The sequence below is a fragment of the Paralichthys olivaceus genome, chromosome 15, assembly GCF_024713975.1.
Source record: "Paralichthys olivaceus isolate ysfri-2021 chromosome 15, ASM2471397v2, whole genome shotgun sequence".
NCBI classification, from domain to species: domain Eukaryota; kingdom Metazoa; phylum Chordata; class Actinopteri; order Pleuronectiformes; family Paralichthyidae; genus Paralichthys; species Paralichthys olivaceus.
Window position 1 is genome coordinate 22,283,097 of NC_091107.1, and position 19,497 is coordinate 22,302,593.

Here is a 19,497-nt window from a genome sequence, read left to right on the forward strand (position 1 = left end):
ATTAGAGCTGCCACACCGGCTGCGATTCAGCTGCAGATCAGCCGCACCGCTCTTCTAGTGATCCGAGGTGTGTTTCTGTTGACTGAATCCAGTCATTTGAAATATTTGCAGGAGTGGAAGATACACGGCTTCATACTGTATAGTACTGGAATTTTATCACAGGGAAATACACTAGTTCCTCAGAAAACCTCAGAAAGGCTGTCATTGTATTTAAAGTAAATGTTAGGAACTTCAGGTGATGGGCCTCTCTCCCACTCTTTCTCTCACACACACACACGACCATTTTATAGGTAAACCCTATATAAAGCAAAGTGCTGGCACAACTCTGCAGCGAGTGTGACTGACAACCGTGACACGCAGTGGAGCCATGGCACAGCCGTTCTGCAGCCCAACCACAGCCGGTGTGGCACGGGTGTAAGTCAACAAAAAAAAAATTAAAAGAATGACCATATGGGGGAGGGCAGGAAGCTGTAATGAGAAAAAACAAAGAGAAACAAACAACTTTTTACTGATTCTTCTCCCCCTGTGTGGAGGTGAGGGGGCTGGGAGAGCACCTTCACCTGGACCAGAAGATCAGCCAGTGCAGGTGAGAGCTGTTAGCTGAGTGATCCTCAGGTTTTAAAGGCAACGGCTGAGCTGCCTCTAGAGGACACACGCTGGACAGAGACACATGATGTAAGTTAATGTCTGTGTAATAAAACCATGCTGAAACCTGAATGGTTTGTCTCTGGCTGCTGTGGTGAGAGCCCTGTGGCCAGGTCAACTGCCACACACTGTTTTTCTCCATGTCTGTGTTTTATGTTCACATGTGTCTCGCCTTGTGTCTGTGTCTCATCTCGGGACATCTTAGATTAATGGAATATCATTCAGAGAGATGGATGACTCAGTGTTTCAAGTGTCCAATAATGTGAAGATATCATTTTAAATGACAGCAGGCAAGTAACGACTACAAGTAACAATACATTTTCAAAATCATATGTATAATATGTTTAAACAGCTACAGGCACACTATGCATTTCCATTTTAGGCTAGCTAATATTATAGAATTACTGAACACCAGGACTGTAAAAAAATACAAATAATAATAATTAGAAAATATTATGCTTACATTTAATATTTTAAAATCAACTAAATTCTTTTTTTTTCTAAATGAGTCAATATGCACTTGGATTAAGAAAGAAGAACACACCTCTGGCTGTTGCTTTGTGATTCAGATTAATCATTTGTATTTTATGAATAAACAACAAAGTACACCCTCTCCTCTGTTCAGTCTGTTGCATAGTGAGTGAAGTAAATTTTCCTCAAATCATATGCAAAGGTTGGGGCACCAGTGGGCAAATGACACATTTATTTTTGAAATGGAAATAAGTTAATATGACTCCAAGCCCTGCAGCAAACTGTCATTAAATATAAGGTGTTCTTCAAATGGTTAAAAAAAAAAAAGCATAACTTGGTATTTGATAAATTAAAAATGAAGAAACATCTTTGTGGCACTTGTGCCTCATTGACAAGGTGCCAGTCTATCACAGGGATAACACAAACAACAAGTCCCATTCACACCTGTTTGGACATGACTCAGAGAAAACCCACACAGAGAACAAGCAAACTGGGAATCGAACCGTCTCTGCGTGTGGGGACAGTGCACGACTGATTCTTTGTAATAGATAGGTTTTCAAAAGACAATTATGAGACTATGAGCACACATTCAAATGCAATGCAAACATACAAGTTACAGGCTGATAATGATCCGATGTGGTATAAGTCATATAAAATATTGTCAGAGTCCATCTGATCCAAAAACGTGATTGTTTCTACCACTGTGAACCTGTAAGTATAAATTAAAAAAAGCATTAACCAGCATTACAGTTGATTTCTAACAAAATTGTTAATGAAATAAAAGCAGCAGTATTTTAGTGTCGTCAGCCTCAGGCACCAATTTCAGTAGTCTCGTCACACATTTGCACCCAATCGGTCAAGCAACTATCACAAACACCCTGCAGGGCTGTATAATGTAACCCAGCTTAATAGCTCAGTAATATGCTGCAGTCTGAAGGTGTGGATCCAGCTCTCTGATACATTAACTATAAGTCAGTGCTGCTCAGGTGACTGGTGATCACTGTTCCTCATTGCCAGTGTCGGTCAAATCAACTGTCTGTTCGACCTCTGTCAAAGACAGACGGAGAGATATTATCATTAAAATAACAAATACATATTTTCCATGGGCCCAGTTAAAGGTTCAATAGGAAAACATTTATGTTCAACGTTCTTATCTGTACTCAGCCCAAAAAGGAGATGAGGTCATGTTTCTGATTCGAGTAATAGAGTGTAAATATTGCGTGTGCTTGTAGTTTGATTGCCTGATAATGCAGTAGATAAGGTAATAAAACACGTAATAACAACACAGCACACCCTTCCCTCCCACAAACCAAGCACTTTCTACTCTCTAGATACACATCCTGAACATTTACGAGCATCAGGGGGAGTGAGGCTAGTGTTCACTCCTGCAGATCATCTGTAAACAGCTTAAAAGGTCCAGTGTGTAAGATTTAGGTGAAAGGGAACTATTGGCAGAAATTTAATGTAGAATAATCCTCATGATGTTTTCACTAGTTCATTTCATCTAAATTGTATGAATTGTAGTTTTCTTTACCCCAGAAAAGACCATTTATATTTAAATTTATATTTATATTTACATCGAGGGGACCCTCTCTACGGAGGCTGCAATGTTTTTTACTTTAGTCCAGACTGGACAAACTAAAAACCTTTTGAGTTTTTATGATAACTGAAGCTACCACAGGTTCTTTTTCATGTTTGGAAGGAGAGGGTGAGGTGAGGGGTGTTCAGCTGCAACATGCAACTTTGAACACTAGATATCAATAAATTCTACACACTGTAACTTTAATACTTTACCTACAATCCTCTAAAATGGAAAAAAAACAGCTGCTTATATCTGAATTAAAGGTGGTTGCAATATGTTATCCACTTAAACACATACAAATTTCACAGTCACTACAAAGCATCTACCCTGAGTGAGATGTGCACTCAGGCTATAAGGCATAAAAACACTAAATTTGTGTCCGGTGAGTTTTTAAGTTAAAAAACCCAGATGATTTTGACTGTTGGCCTGGACGCTGTTTTTTATGCATTAGTTATAACACACCTTTTTCTCAGCTATGCAATACACAATATACATTGTATTGATATAACAGGCTAATGCAAGTCCTTGTCATGGTGTGCAATAATGCAATTGAATCTGACTCTGTAATTTGGATTAAGAAAATTTGTAAAAAATGAGAAGCCACTCTAAAAACCTATGATATCATAACGATATAAACACAAATTCTCACATATTCAGATTAGTTACCATGACAACGAGAAGAGTGATATGACCAGTGGAACTGGCACTGCATTAAATAAGTCACTGTCATGAATCTATGTCAGATTCATGACGTGTTCTGAAACTGCAGAATTGTTCGCATGTGTGTTGTTATATTGAGGTCTTCATAAGTTGAAAGCGAGTGCCAATGACTGCAAAAGGGCATCAGACTGCAGTGCCGTGTGCACGCACAGAAATCCCAGAAATTGAAAAGAACACTCAAGCCAGCAAAGATGAAAGGAAAATCTTAAGACAGTACTGCACTGAACTGAAAATGTAAAAGTACTTAACATATTGTTAAAGACAGAAGAGAGATGGGGGGGGACATGTGACACATTTAATATGTAAACACCAGTGTGTACAACCTAAAGATGGGCGACTATTTTTGGGACTAAATATTCTCTTCTTCAACATGTTCATGTGTTCATAATGTGTAATCTCTTGCAGTAAAGACCAGATATTCTGTGCGTGTTCCCCTCCTCAACATTTTCATGTGTTTAATAAAAAGGATGTGCACTGAAGCTCGTTAGTCTTTCTTTAAGATATAAATTATAAAATAGTGTGGTCATTTAAATCTCATACAACTGTAGAATTAAATGAAAAAAACAATGACTGATAAGAGTGCTCTTCAGTGTGTGTAAATCCCAGATAAGAAAACATTGCTGGATGTCAGAATCTTCTTAAAAACTACGTAAGAAGACATTTCCTCTGCGGTTTGTGAATAAGGCCCAACTTTCCCTCACCAACCCTTACCCACCCTCAGATGAGTTGAAAACATTTGCTGCTCACAGAACAAAATGTGAGCAGCAAACACCGTGTGCTGTTAAGTGTCAAACAGCACACATCCAACACACCTCTTATCTTTTATCTGTTCCGCCAGGGAAATTCACATATACCATGTCAGCACAGCTTCAATGGTCACAGTTGCTCATAGCTCAGCAAAGCTAAGCTACAACAGATGCTACACAAATGACTCTGATGACATTCTCATGACAGTCACAAGCCTCATGGGGACATGAAACTGAACCGGCAGAGCAGAAGTCCCAAGTAGACTGAAACCAACCCAAACCAACACAGCATGTTGGGATTGACCACAGCCTCTATCACAAGTATCATAGTACTACTGTGCAGAGGCAGACTTAACCATTATTGTCTTGGGCCCTGAACTACCAGGGGCCCCATAAAGAACCTAATAAACTTATGGATAAATTTTTTAAAAAACTTTTTCCTTATAAATCATTTCTTTCTAAAACTCCATATGTTAAATGACATCAGAATGCCTACAATTTACAAGTCACACGTGTCTCTGCAACCCCCCTCTACAATGGACTATTCCATGAGCGCGTCCGAGTGGTTCAGGGTGTAAACAGAGACTGAGGAGAAGTGTTCCTCCAGTTCACACTTAAAAAGATCTAGTTCAGTTCATACAGATGAAAATGAACTAGTTCACGTTCAGTCGTTTTGTTTTTATTGGGATTATTTAGATGATGATCATGTGTTCAGTTATTAATCGATGGTGTCGCATCATGACTCCGTGTCGCTCCGGTCACTTCATCACTGAGCTCTGTGTGTGTCACCTCTCATGTTGTACTGAGCACACACATTATGTGGATGACTCATTTTTCATGATGTTTAAATGCAGCCTCATAAACCCAGGAATCAAACAGACACTGAGTTACTTCATGCACCGATCAGGTCCTGATAACTAGTGATGAGTGTTTAGTAGTTATAGTGAGAGCAGCTCAGAGTGGATACAAACAAACTGCAGCTTCAGCTCTGATCACTGAGCAGCTGTGACCAGAGGAACTCTGTGTTTCACTGTTCTTCAACAAAGTCTCTGACCTGCTGCTTTATGAACGAGCTCTGATCTCGTGTGTGTGTGTGTGTGTGTCGCTCCGAGCGAGTGAGGGGGGCGGGCCCCCTGGAGCCTATGTTCACACACAAAAACACAGTTTCACTCACTCCTAGTATTTCACATGATGGCCTTCAGGATGATGATTAAAACAACATGAGCGTTTTTAGGAGATATGAAAATAAAAGCATTCAATGGAGAAAAAGAAAAAGACAGGGAAAAAGAGAAATGGTAATCATTTTTAAAAGTATATTTTGTTATTATTTCTGTAACTGCATTATGACCTCCTATTTCCTTCTCACTTAATTAAAACAATATATAAGAAAGAGGCCTATCATCAACTTAACCAGAGATCCTGCTGAAAACCAAGGTTATAGACGACAGATCTTCTATATTCATGTAGAACTTTCTTAGATGAATAAAGATTAAAAACAGATGGAGAACAACGTATGTGGAGGGCACCAGGCCTGTGTTCGCTTTGGGCCCCCAAATTGTTAAATCTGCCACTGTTACTGCATCAACACTTTTCAGTAAAAGCAAAACATTTGGATCTGAAGACAAGGAGAACGGATCCCAAGGATCCTTTGCATCATTGTTACACATTGTAACGTCTTCACATTCACTTTCAAACCAATCTTTTAAAGGAGATTCTGCAGCATCTCATCTCTCTCTCTCTCTCTATATATATATATATATATATATATATATATATAAAAGATATAAGAAAAGTGCATATTGGTTTTAATGAGCATGGATCCCAGGGTGAAGCTGAATTAATGCTTTCTGGTTGCTGGGATGAAATAAGAAAGTTGAAGTGCCACTGCCTAACGCCTCATGGCAATTGTTATAGCTGGTGCCTGGAAAATGCATAATGCACTGAAAACTGTTTTTGTACCCTGCTCATAATTAACAACACCAGTTTTTATAAAGTAACCTGTGAAATACAATTGATCTGTGAGTATGGGGTAGGAAGGGGGATGTATTATTAGCAAGCACGCTTGGAGAAACAACTTGACATTAGAGTATCCAAATGAGCTGAGTCCTCAGCTCTGTGTCATAGTATTTTCTTAACAGATTTGTTTCCTCAAATTAGTTTCTGTAGCATAACTCTAGCAAAGCCACACATTAAAGTGATTATACTTGTGGTGTATAAAGGAAAATGTGTGTAAACATGTTAAGGTGTTGCTGCTTATGTCTCTAATAAATCAGCCACCATCATTGGCCCTCTTCTCTCTCTGACACTTTTTTTATCTGAGACATATTCCACACACTTCTGTGAAGTTTGAGGAATATGTGGACTTGCTTTTTTCAGTTTGTGAGGTGGGCTTGTGTCTTGTTTCTGCACAAACATGAAATCATGTCAAATGAGATGGATGTAGATGCAATATGTTAGAGCAATGTGGTAATTTATTTTGTGTTGAATCAACTTTACAGCATTTGGGGCTTTTTAAGTTTCACTAAAGACAATAATGATTTGGATGTTGATATTTACACTTTTCAATAGCATAGAATACAAATCAGTTCATCCTTCCACTGAGTGGATGGGGTGTGTTTCCAGATATTCAGAGAACCTGCAGATTTGGGTTTTGGTCTTGGTGCAGACAAAATTGTACCAACAAATGTGAAGACAAGACTTTGATCCCTTGAATGTCACTTTGCTACACTGTCGATTGTCAAATCAACCCAAAAAAACATCTAATCTGAATGTTTACGTAAAAGAAATTAAGTTAAAAACTTAAAGGCTCTGCAATTCAGCTCCATTTAAATCTTTGAAGCAACAAAATAATGTGTTTTTACTTTACAAAGGAAGTGATGCTATGAATGTTGTTGCCATGACAGAGGGAAGCACATGTGACCACCAAGAATATCTGAGTGAGTTTGATCTGGTGAAATAAAAATAACCGAACTATCAAAATTATCTGACGGCTATTTTAACCCGTGCTTTGACTCAGTTGCCGCCCGCTGCTGTGCATTTTCCGAGGGCGTAGAAGACGACATGCACAAGTCGGTCTGCAGACCACTGCCGTGTAACCACTGACTGCTACAGAGCCCTGGTGACTTGCTTTTAAATGTTTTATTAATAGTGATCATACCACATGTCCTAATTGCACCAGACGTGGCGCTGCACTTTCTCCGGCAATTTTCAACACGCATGCCAAGTGTGAAGCCGATTTGCAAGATACAGACAGGAGGACAGAGAGACGCTTGTGGAATGAGTAAGTAGATATAAATTATTCACTTTTCCTCATGACCGAGTCTCTAAACTAAACACATCTCGACTAATGCTCAATAACTAATGCACAGACATGATGCTGATATCCATCTTCTTTTCCCCCCAAAATGTTGAACTATTCCTTTAACTTCAGTCAAGTCAAGAATAAAGCAGGATTATTGTTAAACCGACTGTTACACAGTGGGAATGCTTGTAGTTTTCAAGAACACTGTGTACACTTTGGACCGTATAGGGTGAATTAATTGCTCTTGTGCAGGGTGAGAAACATGTTGTGGGCTGAAGGCTTTGAAAACATTCCTCAGGGACTCAATTCGAACCTTCAATGGAGCACCACGTTTTCGGTTGACTGACTCCGCAGTGTGGTCAAGCTCTCCCCCATCCCAGCTTTGTCTGCACATCATTAAAACTGATACTGAGTGGCCATAAAAGCTGACCAAAGAAAAGCAATCAAAGTTAGTGGTGCAAGGAGGGCTTTTAAAAAGGCTTACATTTTGCACTATGCTTTAAAGAAAAAATGTGGAGACTGGTAGTGCAATTTATTTTTTTCCAGCCTCAGACTCCGTGTTTGGACGATAACAAAAGAGACTATATATAAATTACAGTTTGCAAGTTGCTCGCCATCCCCTGCCTCCCCGCCTGTAAAATATCACACCTCTTTCTCTATAACAAATGTGGATGCAGTGTCAAGATGAGACCCTCTGTTGAAGCCAGGCTGAATGTAACAAAGATAATTCAATTAAAATGAGGACCAGCGAGCAGGATGTGGTCTGCTCAGACCAAGTGAATTTTTAAGAGACAAAGTTCTGTGTGACAATATTTGGAGAACAGAATTCTTTCTTAATGTGTGGCACCAATCCAGACTCTCGAAGAGCGTGATCAATAATTAAGAAGATCTAAAATCCTTTCCTAATTGCTTTGTATTGATCATATTCCAAACCTACTCATTTGTTATAAAAGATATTTGCCAGAAGACATCTGGAGGTTTCATGCTCAAATGACGAAAAGTTCAGATTAATAATTACACAAGCTTAATTAGCAGACTTTTAAGTAGGAGCTGCTTTTGCATTCATCATAGTTAATTCACTAACAAGAAAAAAAAAGATGTTCAAGTGCATTTCATGACAGAAAACCAATCTCAGGTAGTCAGGGATGTTTTCACTGCTTTGTTTCTGTCTGTTAACAAGGATTGTTTATAGCAACCTCAAAGTTGTGAACAGTTATGTTGCGTTCGGACTGATTCCATGCTGTTTAACAGTGCTAGGCTAAATAATGTCAATAATTAAGTCCAGATTTACACCATGTTTTCTGGAGGCCACTGAGCGCTGGGCCATCGTCAGTGCTAATCCAGTTCTTGCCCGGCAAACGACACCGCCCATAGTGGTAACTGATCTCAGCTAAACAATGAGCGATAACTCAATTTCCCCTTTGAAGGGGCACAGACATCGTGACAGGGATGTGACCTTCAAGTAGGTAAGATGGTGCTGAATTTTTCAAAAACCTCTTCAATTATTCATGACGCTGCTCTCAAACGTTTCCACCACCAGCCTTCTTTTCCTTTTTTCTGCTCTGTTAGTGCTAGGTAGCTAAGCTCATTGGAAGCCCCTTTTATGAACTTCTTGTATTATTCATCAGAGGATGTCCCCATCCACATTCTAATGCTGCTGAACACAGCCCCAATGCAATTACATGACAAATATCTTAATATGTACTTGGCATAGCTTGGGCCTCAAGCTTGGATGTGTGCACATTCAAGCTCTCTGACACCCACGCATAATCATATGCATACCTAACTATTACGCATGTACGACACAGATTTTGTGCAATCCGTCAGGGAAATATGGAGCCATTATGCTTTGACAACCCTCGTGAAACGTGTGGGTATAAAAAGGAACACACGCATATGCACATTTCTTCATCTTGAATACACAAGTGCATCGCTGTCATACAGGTGCCACCTCTTCAGTTTCCTCTGCTGCTTTTCATCACAAGCTTACCTTGAGCTTTGGGAAATGTTGAGACAGTCTCTAACAGACAGAAAACCATCATAGACAAGCAATATTCTTGTTTCTCTTAAGCTGTCACCATATTTGATGGTAAGCTGCAGTATATCAAGAGCTCGCTGCAAGCGTTTTAACAATGGGTCTACTGATGACTCGCTACTTCTTGGATTTCTTCACTCATCTATTTTCTGTTTCAGTCTTCATGGTCATTGCTGTTCATATAATTATCCGTAACAAACCAGAAACATCAGCCACTTTCTCTCTCATTTTCACTCCTGTAAAGTTCTCATGTACATAAAAGCAATCCCATTCATTGCCTCATGCATGTTGGAACAGTACTGGATGTTAACAAATTCTCTCTGCACCGAGGTGGATGGAGTGGAGGTGCTACTGTTTTGTTTCTGCAGATCAGGGGGCAGAGGGATGTTTGGTTGTTAAAAAATGCTGTCCTGGTGTTTTGACTTTCATTTGTTAAAAACTTTTAAATGCCCAAACAAATTAAATATTACAGGGTTGCATCCGCTCAGATTCAATGGTGGACAGATTTCAACAACTACTTCAGAAATGTAAAATACCATATTTTATTTAAAATGTGACATAATGTGTCATTCAACAGCTTCAGTATTCCAGGGACTGCTGGATAATGCACTATGCTGCACTACAATTATTTTTGTGATAAATGTATTAAAAATGTAAAAACCCTCTTTTTTGAAAAACTACTTTACAGTTTACAGTAAAAACTATGTAATTTATCTCTCTTATACAGATGCCCTTTTTCAGTTAAATTGTCTGACACCGTTGCAGTTCCTAATAATCCTATCTGCTTCTCCTTCGAAGCACATTATTACATCCACCAAGGAGGTTATGTTTTTGTCCCTGTCCATTGATTTGTTTGTTTGTCAGCAGGATAATGCTAAAACTCTTATACATATTTTTCCACAATAATTGCTGGGAAGATGGAACAAGGGCCAAGAAATAATCCATTAAAATTTGACATGGATCTGGACAAAGGGGCATTTTTTTCCCTCACTTTATTAATCATTGAAAGACAGGAAGTGTTTTGACATTTTCACAAATTTCACGGGGAATAATGCATGGACCATAATGGAAACAATTATAATAAATAAAACAGGCATGTTTAGGGGACTGTAAGCTATGAGTGAGAGAATTTGGAGTGGCCTGATTGAATTTTAGGGGACTGTTGGGCCTTGGCGTAGGTATGCGCTCCACTGAGTGCCATTCTACTTTTATTTGTGTGGAAAGCAAATTCATCATTGTCACGTAAACCTTTCAGATTTGCTGAGCCGGGATGATCGAAACGTCCAAGAAACAGTGTCCAAATGATGGAGTCCAATAAAATAGTAAGACTTGCATAACGTAATCCAATAACAGTCCAATATGAAATCTGAATGAACTCATGTCACATACAAATGAAACTCAACAAGATTAAGATTACTTTTGGACCAATTGTTTTATGACAGCAACACATCAGTGACATCCAGAGTATTGCATTTTAACGATTGAAAAGTTGTGACATATTTTGAATGTGAGCGTTTACATAAAGAGCATGTTGATACACATCTCTGTGTGATACAGTTTATTCGTGAATCCGTGTCAGAGCTGTGTCAGTTCAAATATGTGACCTGGTACATTTTTGACGAGTTCTGTGTCAAAAATAAAAACAAGCAATCATCACTGTTGTGAAGTCACATTCACCCACTCATGTTCCAACGTGCTTATGTCACGCACTGTTATCACACATCATTCACACTCTGACAGAACAGCCATCTGGGGCAATTTGGGGTTCACTGTCTCGCTCAAGGACACTTCAGCATAAGAACAGGAGGAGCCAGGGATCAAAGTGTTGCCTCCATGTCCTCGTGGATCTCCTTTGGTAGTAAGCCCTTGAGGACGAGGTAGCGGACGATTGCATGAAGGCCAATCTTGTTCATTTTCTCAGACAGTGCTGACTTGCAATGTTCAATTACCCGAAACAGAAATACCACAAAAGTTATTAACTTCAAACTTTCTGGATAATCACTCAAAGAGTTGAACTTGCATGAAAACGAGTCCTGAATAACTCATCTCCTTCTACCACAAATGATCACCCCTCGTAAAACTGACCGTTTTCATATAGGTCAGTATGCATTCGCTTTCCCTGTAAAGTGGGAAGTGCTACTACCTGGAACACGTAGCAGGCATAAGCATGGAAAAACAATCTCAGTGTAAGACTGAGGAAACACATCTGATCCCCACATCTGGTTTTCACACAGCACCCCAGCTTTCTCTACATAGCCGCAATAAATTCAGTCTACAGGTTCCTCACAGCAGGGAGATGCTCTATGAGGCTGTTTTGAAGCATTGTATGTCTGCCCAAGCCACTCACTTCCAACTGAGATCTCTGTCTCCACACTCCCCATTAACTAGATCAAATGAGCAATATTCCCACTATGAGCCTCGCTCTCCGTCCTTCTGCCCTGAGAACACATCAGAGAGTCCTGGGTCTTTTGGCATCGAAGGCCGGACATAATAAGCTTCATCGTTGCTGTGGTTCCTGTGATCATGACAATGATAATGCTTGTGGTAATGTGGCTTCATGAGGCCTCGCATCCTCCCATCTGCTCTTCTCTCCTTATCAGCTCTGGCTGCCCAAGTCTTCATCTCGACTCCCTCCCTCTGCCATCTTTCCTCTTCTGCTAATCCTTCCTTCATTCCTTCCCCTGTAAACCCTCTACCCACTACTGTTCAATAACATGATAAAAAGCTATGACCTCTGTCTTGTGTTGCTATACTTCGATTAAATTATTGAATGATTCACACTTGTTAAATTATTTTATTATCAAATAGCTTTTCCCACATACAATAGAACAATGGATAAATAGATGGGAAAGATGCTTGAGTAAATCAAATCAAATAGCCTCATGCTTTTGACTTTTCTTAGTGTTTACAATGGTCTGTCTTGCTATTAAATATTCACCACAACATTAACCATCCCCTCGAATGAAATGACTTCATTAAGCACTGAGCAGTCCACCAGGTTACAGCAGAAACTCATTTATGGCTGTTATGAGACTGAAAATGCACATCCAACCATTCTCACATGTGGAGCGATTGGTGATCCCCTCGGAGAGTGAGTGGAGTATCTCGAAGTAATGACACTCTTTTGCAGGGTGAGGTGTTGGTGTAGGAAGTGATTTTGGCAGGGATGTCGCTCCTGTAAAGCAGAACACAAGCTGTGTGTTGGGCATCACGTTTTGGTTTGAGCACACACGTAATGGTGGAAAATATCACCTTTGCACCAAATCAGTTTGAAGAGTACAACAAAGGCACTACAAACATCGCAGAAATTAATTTCTATCAACATCTGAGGTACCACTGGTCTCAAAAGCCAGGCATGAGTTGCTCTAGCTTGTTTGGTACAGGTGAAGAGTTGCGAGTAGAAAATAACAAATTTTGTTGAGTATGTTGAAGTAAAACAGCATATATTAACTGCTACTCATGAAATAGGAGAAAAGCATGTATACATATAAGTTAAAGACACAATTTGGTTAGGGGTTCCCCCAGAATAAAAACCACAGATCACTTTAAAATGTAAATTCCCAATTGTGGGACCCCTTGGCCTCAGAAGTGCTACTTCAGGTCAGTTTTGGTTTGTACCTTAGTTTCCACACTACATTTTAAAATCCTTATATCATTAGTCATTGGACTAATGACTGTGTATTAAGATAGATGATGAATCTCGACTTCCTACCACAAGTGAAGCCAAAATATCCCGGATACAATCCCACCATCACCTTGTGTTCAGTTTTAATGTCCAATCGTGAATCAGTCTCAACTCTCAATTTTCACATTTCAAAAAAAAGATATAATGACAATAATATCCAGAAAACACTTGCACATACTCTAGTGTGACAAGATCTACCTACAATGACAAAATAAGATCATGTTTCATCATGCCAAACAATATTTAGATGGTCTTTTACCCTCTCCACAAAAGGTCCTTTAAAATGCCTCACCTGTATATTCTGCTTTTCCCTTAAAAACATTTCTACCATGTAGGTGCCTCTGTAACTTAGGTTCATTATATCTTGTAGTCATTCGGATCATTTGGTTGTACAGTCCTTACTTTCCTATCTGCTGTTGTTCCTAACAACCTTTTGTTGTTCTGGTTGCTTTCCAGAATCTAAAGCACTAAACTTAAACATAAATATGTATAAGTAATCATATTGTATCATGAACAATGCCACTTTTTTTTTAAATTCAAAGGCTCCTTTTCACCATTTTCTCTTGATTAAGGATATAAAAGGTACCCTCACTCTTGAATTCCTTTTGCGACACAAGCTGCTCTCACAACAGTCTCAGAGCATAAGCCACGCAAACAAATCCCATGTGACTAATTATATTTCAAAGCAAATGAAAGTGCTTGCCAAATAGTGTTCCTCTCCCATCTCTCATATGAGACACCAATAAACACTTTAAATGCTTGTCAGCGACGTGCACATAGTCAAAATGAAACCGAGGAGCATGGATATGACTGTGCCATGCTGCATTAATCACACATATGTTAACATTGCAGACAACTGGGTTTACATTGTCATACAAAAGAGATTGGATAAATAGAGTGAGACAGAGAGGGATTCAAATGCTAATAGTCAAAGCCATAGATTTGTTCATATGGAATAATGATAAGAGCTGACAGTTTTGTCCATTTCAAATACAGGTTCACATGTAAGAGCTGTCTGTAGTGCCACGTCCTTCAAATGTCAAATCCAAGTAGGCTAGTTAGAGACACTTGTGCTGCTAAAGACCACTGTAGTGTGGAGAACTTCATTTCATTGCTGAAATTCAACATGAATTATTATGGTTGACAGAAAAAAATATATAGTGACTCTTTATCTGAGAAACAACACATTTATATAACCCACACTAGTGTTTAGTGCCACAGTCCTTTACAACTGCTATGCACACAAACCTCCAACACTGCTCTTCATAAATGTAGCATCTCACTAACACTTGCCTTTATCCAGCCAGTCAGAAATTCTGTTTGCCACCACAACACAACTGGGACAACAATTTTGTGATGCATATTTGTAATTTCTAGGAGCCAGGGGTTGGAAATGAAACATTTCAGCTTTTTTCACAAACCCTGCAGAAAAATGAAAAAATAAAACAACGAGCACTAGTGGGGAGTAACAAGAGCATGATTACAGCAGCATTTACATGTCAGTCATGGTGTCACACAGTAAACCCTGTCTGAGCATTTAAGTCAGATTACACAGACCCAAACTTCAACATGTTAATCCTCTCCAAGAGAATAAAAAAATAAAACAAAGAAAAAAAATCTTCCCATTAACCCAAACATGATAAAAGCTGTGAACCAACAACCCCCGAGCCCAAAAACCCCACAAGAGCAAACATGTTATGACAGCTGAAGACAAAATTTACACATGCAAGATCAGTGTTACTTGAAAATTTGGTGATGAGCAGGAGATGTGAGGAAACATGACGAGTGCGTTGCTGCACACATTCTCTGAAACATTTTCTGAAAGCCTGAAAATAAACTAGACAAATATGCCAAGACTTAAAAAAAAAAAAAAAAACATAATGTTTGAGACTTCAAAGCATCAAAGCACCAGGCTGACGTTCTAGCTCATATTCTCTCTAATAATAGAGGCGTTACTGTAATGTCTGTTTGCCTTAAGCCAATAACATGCTTTTTCTCTCTGCCTCAAGGGAGGACCCATAACTGACATCACTTTCATCCACTGTCTTTTTGCTTACTTTGTTAGACAGAAGCTTATCGAAAGTGTTGTTGTAACAAACACAACAAACTGTTTAGAATTCTTGATATTGTAAAAGTTCCCTTGCTGAATATCAGAGATTAATGCCGTTTTTGATGACTTTTTAAATTAACTACAGTTGAGCATTTATCTTGAACTCGCTGGGCTTGATTCCAACACTTTAAGCTGCTGACCATCACCCACATAGGAATGGTATTTCTCTCAGGGGATTGAACCCACCAAAGTTTTATATTGCAAGGGCAGGCACTCAAGGTTATTTCAAGTCAGTGTACCATCACAACAATGTATTTTTAAAAAGCTGCATATTAAGCCTTAATTCAAATGTCTACAATGTCTTTCCCTGGAAATTGAAAAAAATGCTTTGAGAACCATGATAAGAGTATCTCACACACACTCTCACACACACATCAAGCTTGCTGAGGCTAAGTTATCTATGTTGTCAAGCTGTGGCTCCAATAGCAGCACACACACCTTGCGACAGAAATGTTGTACAAAGTAAAGGCTTCTCGCCACTGGAGATTCGTGACAGCCAAGACCACAGCTGTCCCGAGTTGTGTGAAACTCCCTTACAGGCAGCCGGTGCCGAGACAGCTATGGCTAAACTGTGTCCAGATCGAACTGCCAGCACAGGCAGGTGTCTCTAGCAGCATTATATACAGTGTCTGTGAGTGTGTGTGTGAGAGAGACACCTGGGGGACAGGAGAGGATGACGTCTCTGAATGGAAGATGAAGTGATGGTTTACTTTAGATTTGAAAAATAGCGTAGCTTTTCAGACCACCCAGCCAGGGCGATGGTCCAAGACCGTTGAAACACTGGGTGGTGTTGTGAGCCATGTTCAACCCAGATGTTTTCATAAACTTATTAGCTCACCTATCTTTGTGCATAGTCACACCGTATTTAAACTCCACAGTAGGAGGTGGCAGCTTCCATCCATGCCCCACTGAATATCTGGGGACTGCAAATGTTATTACATTCTTAACATCAATGACATATTTGAGTTGGACTAAATTGGTGGACCGACCCACCGACATGAAAATGCCACGGATGAACTGTGGAGTGTTTGCTCATCGTAGTGCCTACAGGTATGTTTCTCTCTATACAATATAAACTGTCTTGATATGATGTATGTTGTGATTTATACAAATACAATACATTTAAATTCCATTAACTATATAGAAGCTTTTGCTGTACACTCGTGGAAATACTGATGCTGACTAGATCTTTATCTGTGTTGTGCTGAATTTCTAGGTGTCACATGTCATCAGGGTTATTGGGATAACTGTATTCACTGACGTTGTCATAATAGGTGAAGGAAGCCGTGCCTTTTGTCAAATTCCTCCTTTAACTGTTATCTGTGAAGCATTCCTGGGCTCTTGCACAGATGGAAAGCTTCCACAGAGAATGTCCGTGGGAAATAACTGGCAGCTAATTCAAGGAAGCATCCATTCGCTGTCTTCCCCTGCCTCTTCCCTCTCGCAGTCATTAGGGATTGAAGCCTCTCCGAGAGTGGAGTGCATGGAAGGTAGAGAGACGTCGCCGACAGGTTTCCATCACAGTGCTTACATCGACAGACACACACTCACAGACCAACTCACTTAAATGTCATTGTGGAAAGAACTTGGGGTTGTAACAATGCCAAAAATATAGTAGTCGATATTGACACCACAAGGACACCAGACATGCAAGCCTGCCTGCCCCAATGCTGTGGCATCGACTTGGTATGGTAGTATCGTTTCTAGAGAGTCAACCAAATATAGGTCCGAGAGAAGCAACCACAACAACACTGTTTTACAAAATATTAGTAAATAATAATGAATAAAAGATATCTTATCTGCCTGAGCCTCTCTGTGACCCTATGTGCACATGTCGAAATCCCCTCCTTGGCTGAAATTGGCTTCTCATTGATTCTGGGGTTACTGCTTGCGTTGGAGGTCGCCAGCGGTGACTCTTGGTTGTGGCTAACAAGCACAGAAAGTCACAGCAAGAGCAGCAGAAAGCCTCCTAATTTGACATTTCTCCATTCCCGCTGTTTCCCGCTTCAATGCCAGATGGAGAATTAGAGGAAGATGCTGAGGAAAAGAGCGCCTGGCCCTCTCTGCTTGCCCTTTAACCAATGCAACATTGACCAGGGTAAGGAAGTTGATATTAGATGGATGGGAGAGATGTAGAAAGCAAGGGGATGTGTTTGATTTGCAGGCGTGTAATACAGTGTTGTATAAATAAACATGAACTAAACTGACAAACTAAAGACTCGCTGAGCCAAAGTGACTGGATTTTATCTCTGATTTGTGCCACTGCTGTGGAAGAAAAACACAATCACGGTGGCAGCGCGCACACACGCGCACACACACGCACACGCACACACATGCACAGCAGTTTAACTTCCTCGTCTTCCTGCTGCTGGGCTGCAAGGTGAATCCAGATGACAGGGCAAGTGATTTCCCTTTATTCAGTCGGCACGAGGGAGCACACGGTGGCCTTCAAACCAAAGGTTTACAAAGGGAAGAACACAAAAAAGGTCAGGCATCGCCCAATAGTCTTATGCACTTTGCAGCACTGTGCACAATTGTTGCTTGTCTTTGCTCATGCATGTAATATTTATGTGTGGTTCAATGGGAGTGTGTGTATCATTTCATCTTGAGGAGCGAGAGCCAGTTTGGTCTGGTCTGAGGTGTTACAAGAGACGTGGGCATGAATATCCTATGGATGTCCTTTTTATTCTGCAGGTGAATTGGGATTTTTTTTTTTTTTTTTTTTTTTAAACATCTCAAGGCAACATCAGTGTTGTGTATTTTCCACGATTCATTGGGTTTTCCGCAGACTGCTGCATTCTGTCTCCGCCATGTATTTGACTTGTTTATGAGAACCAGTGATGCTCATACAACACAATCATATGGTACACCACTAATGTGTGGAGCTGCACCATAAAATCAACAGATAATAAAATATCCTCTGAAGCATGAAGCGAGTGCTGGTGCTGCAGTCAGCTGGTGTGTCCATCCAAGCAGCAAAATCCTACCTCTCATATTCAAAACTCCCCTTTGAATATTGTAATATAAACTGTGTTCACTACATTCACAGATTATACAATGCATTACGCTGAGTGTATTAAACATTTGCCAAATTAGTTGACTTCAATCAACATCGACTGAACTTTATTTGATTGAATTTGTATTCATTTTGGGGCTTTAACAATGATATGACATCAAGACCAAAAAGATCTGCAGAGTCATTGAGGTGAACCACAAAATAGCAGAGATAATCAGGCTTGAAGCTGAGGATAACATCGTTTTAACCTACATGGCAGCTCCTCAATAATTAATGAAAAAGCCTCTGGAGTTATTTTGGTATGGTCTGAGAGTATTTTGAAATGTAGCAGGAATACAGTTGTCTAAAGAAGCAAGCGCAAAACGTCCCAGAACCTATTCATGCACTTGATCAAAGACTGACACTATGGATGCTGCTTATAAATGGGCTTAAAGTGACTAAATCATGTGCAGGTTGGAAGAAAATGTCCCACATTACATAGCAGATCATACCATAAGTGGACAACAGCAAACCTATGACCTCCTGCATTAATACAACCACTGGTTCTGTTTGTAATACTGAATTTGTTTTGAGGGCAGTGAAAATCCTGGCATCACATGCAGCGTCACTATGAGTTGAACCGTGTACAGTGAGAAAAACTTTGAATTTGTCCAAAGCTTGTGCTGCCCTGACTATTGCAACTATAGCAACACTGGGCTGAGGTTAGAGAAAGAACATGAGCAATGTGAACTTCACTTTCATGCTTCATGCCCACGCAAAAACCCAAGGAAAGGGGTGCTTTTTTTCTTTCAATGCTTTTTTTTCCTCATGGCTTCCAGAAAAATTCCACTCAAACACCATCTCCAGAGGCTGAGGGTCTTTTCATTGATTATTGAAAAATCATTGTTGATTATTTCATATGAAAATGCTACAAGCACCAACTTTGAGGCCTAAGGAAATACAACAAAGCTAAGCTAAACCATGAGATGTGAAAACCACTCTACTTGTTGCTCAACTTGATGAACTTAACATTTCTTTCCTACTTCTCTCTTCATCTTGTTCGATTCCATTCAAAACCACTGCCCTGTAATCATTTCCCCTTTTAATAGAAGCCATGCAATTGTACATTCCCTGCTGACCCAGTTTCCTGCTGATTTCTAAAGAAACCTTCACACCGTGAGCTCTGTCTCCCATGAATTTTTCCTCA

General features: G+C 39.8%; 1 protein-coding gene and 1 long non-coding RNA gene across 2 annotated transcripts in view; both read right to left on the reverse strand.

The window, feature by feature from the left end:
* ntm (neurotrimin) overlaps positions 1-19,497 on the reverse strand; it is a 383,071-nt gene that overhangs the window by 231,501 nt on the left and 132,073 nt on the right. The window lies entirely within an intron of this gene.
* LOC138404889 (uncharacterized) lies at positions 12,275-18,780 on the reverse strand. The gene is made up of 2 exons (XR_011238636.1): positions 14,927-18,780; positions 12,275-12,675 (listed from the first exon to the last, which is right to left on the reverse strand). It is a non-coding gene; the product is annotated as an uncharacterized lncRNA (long non-coding RNA).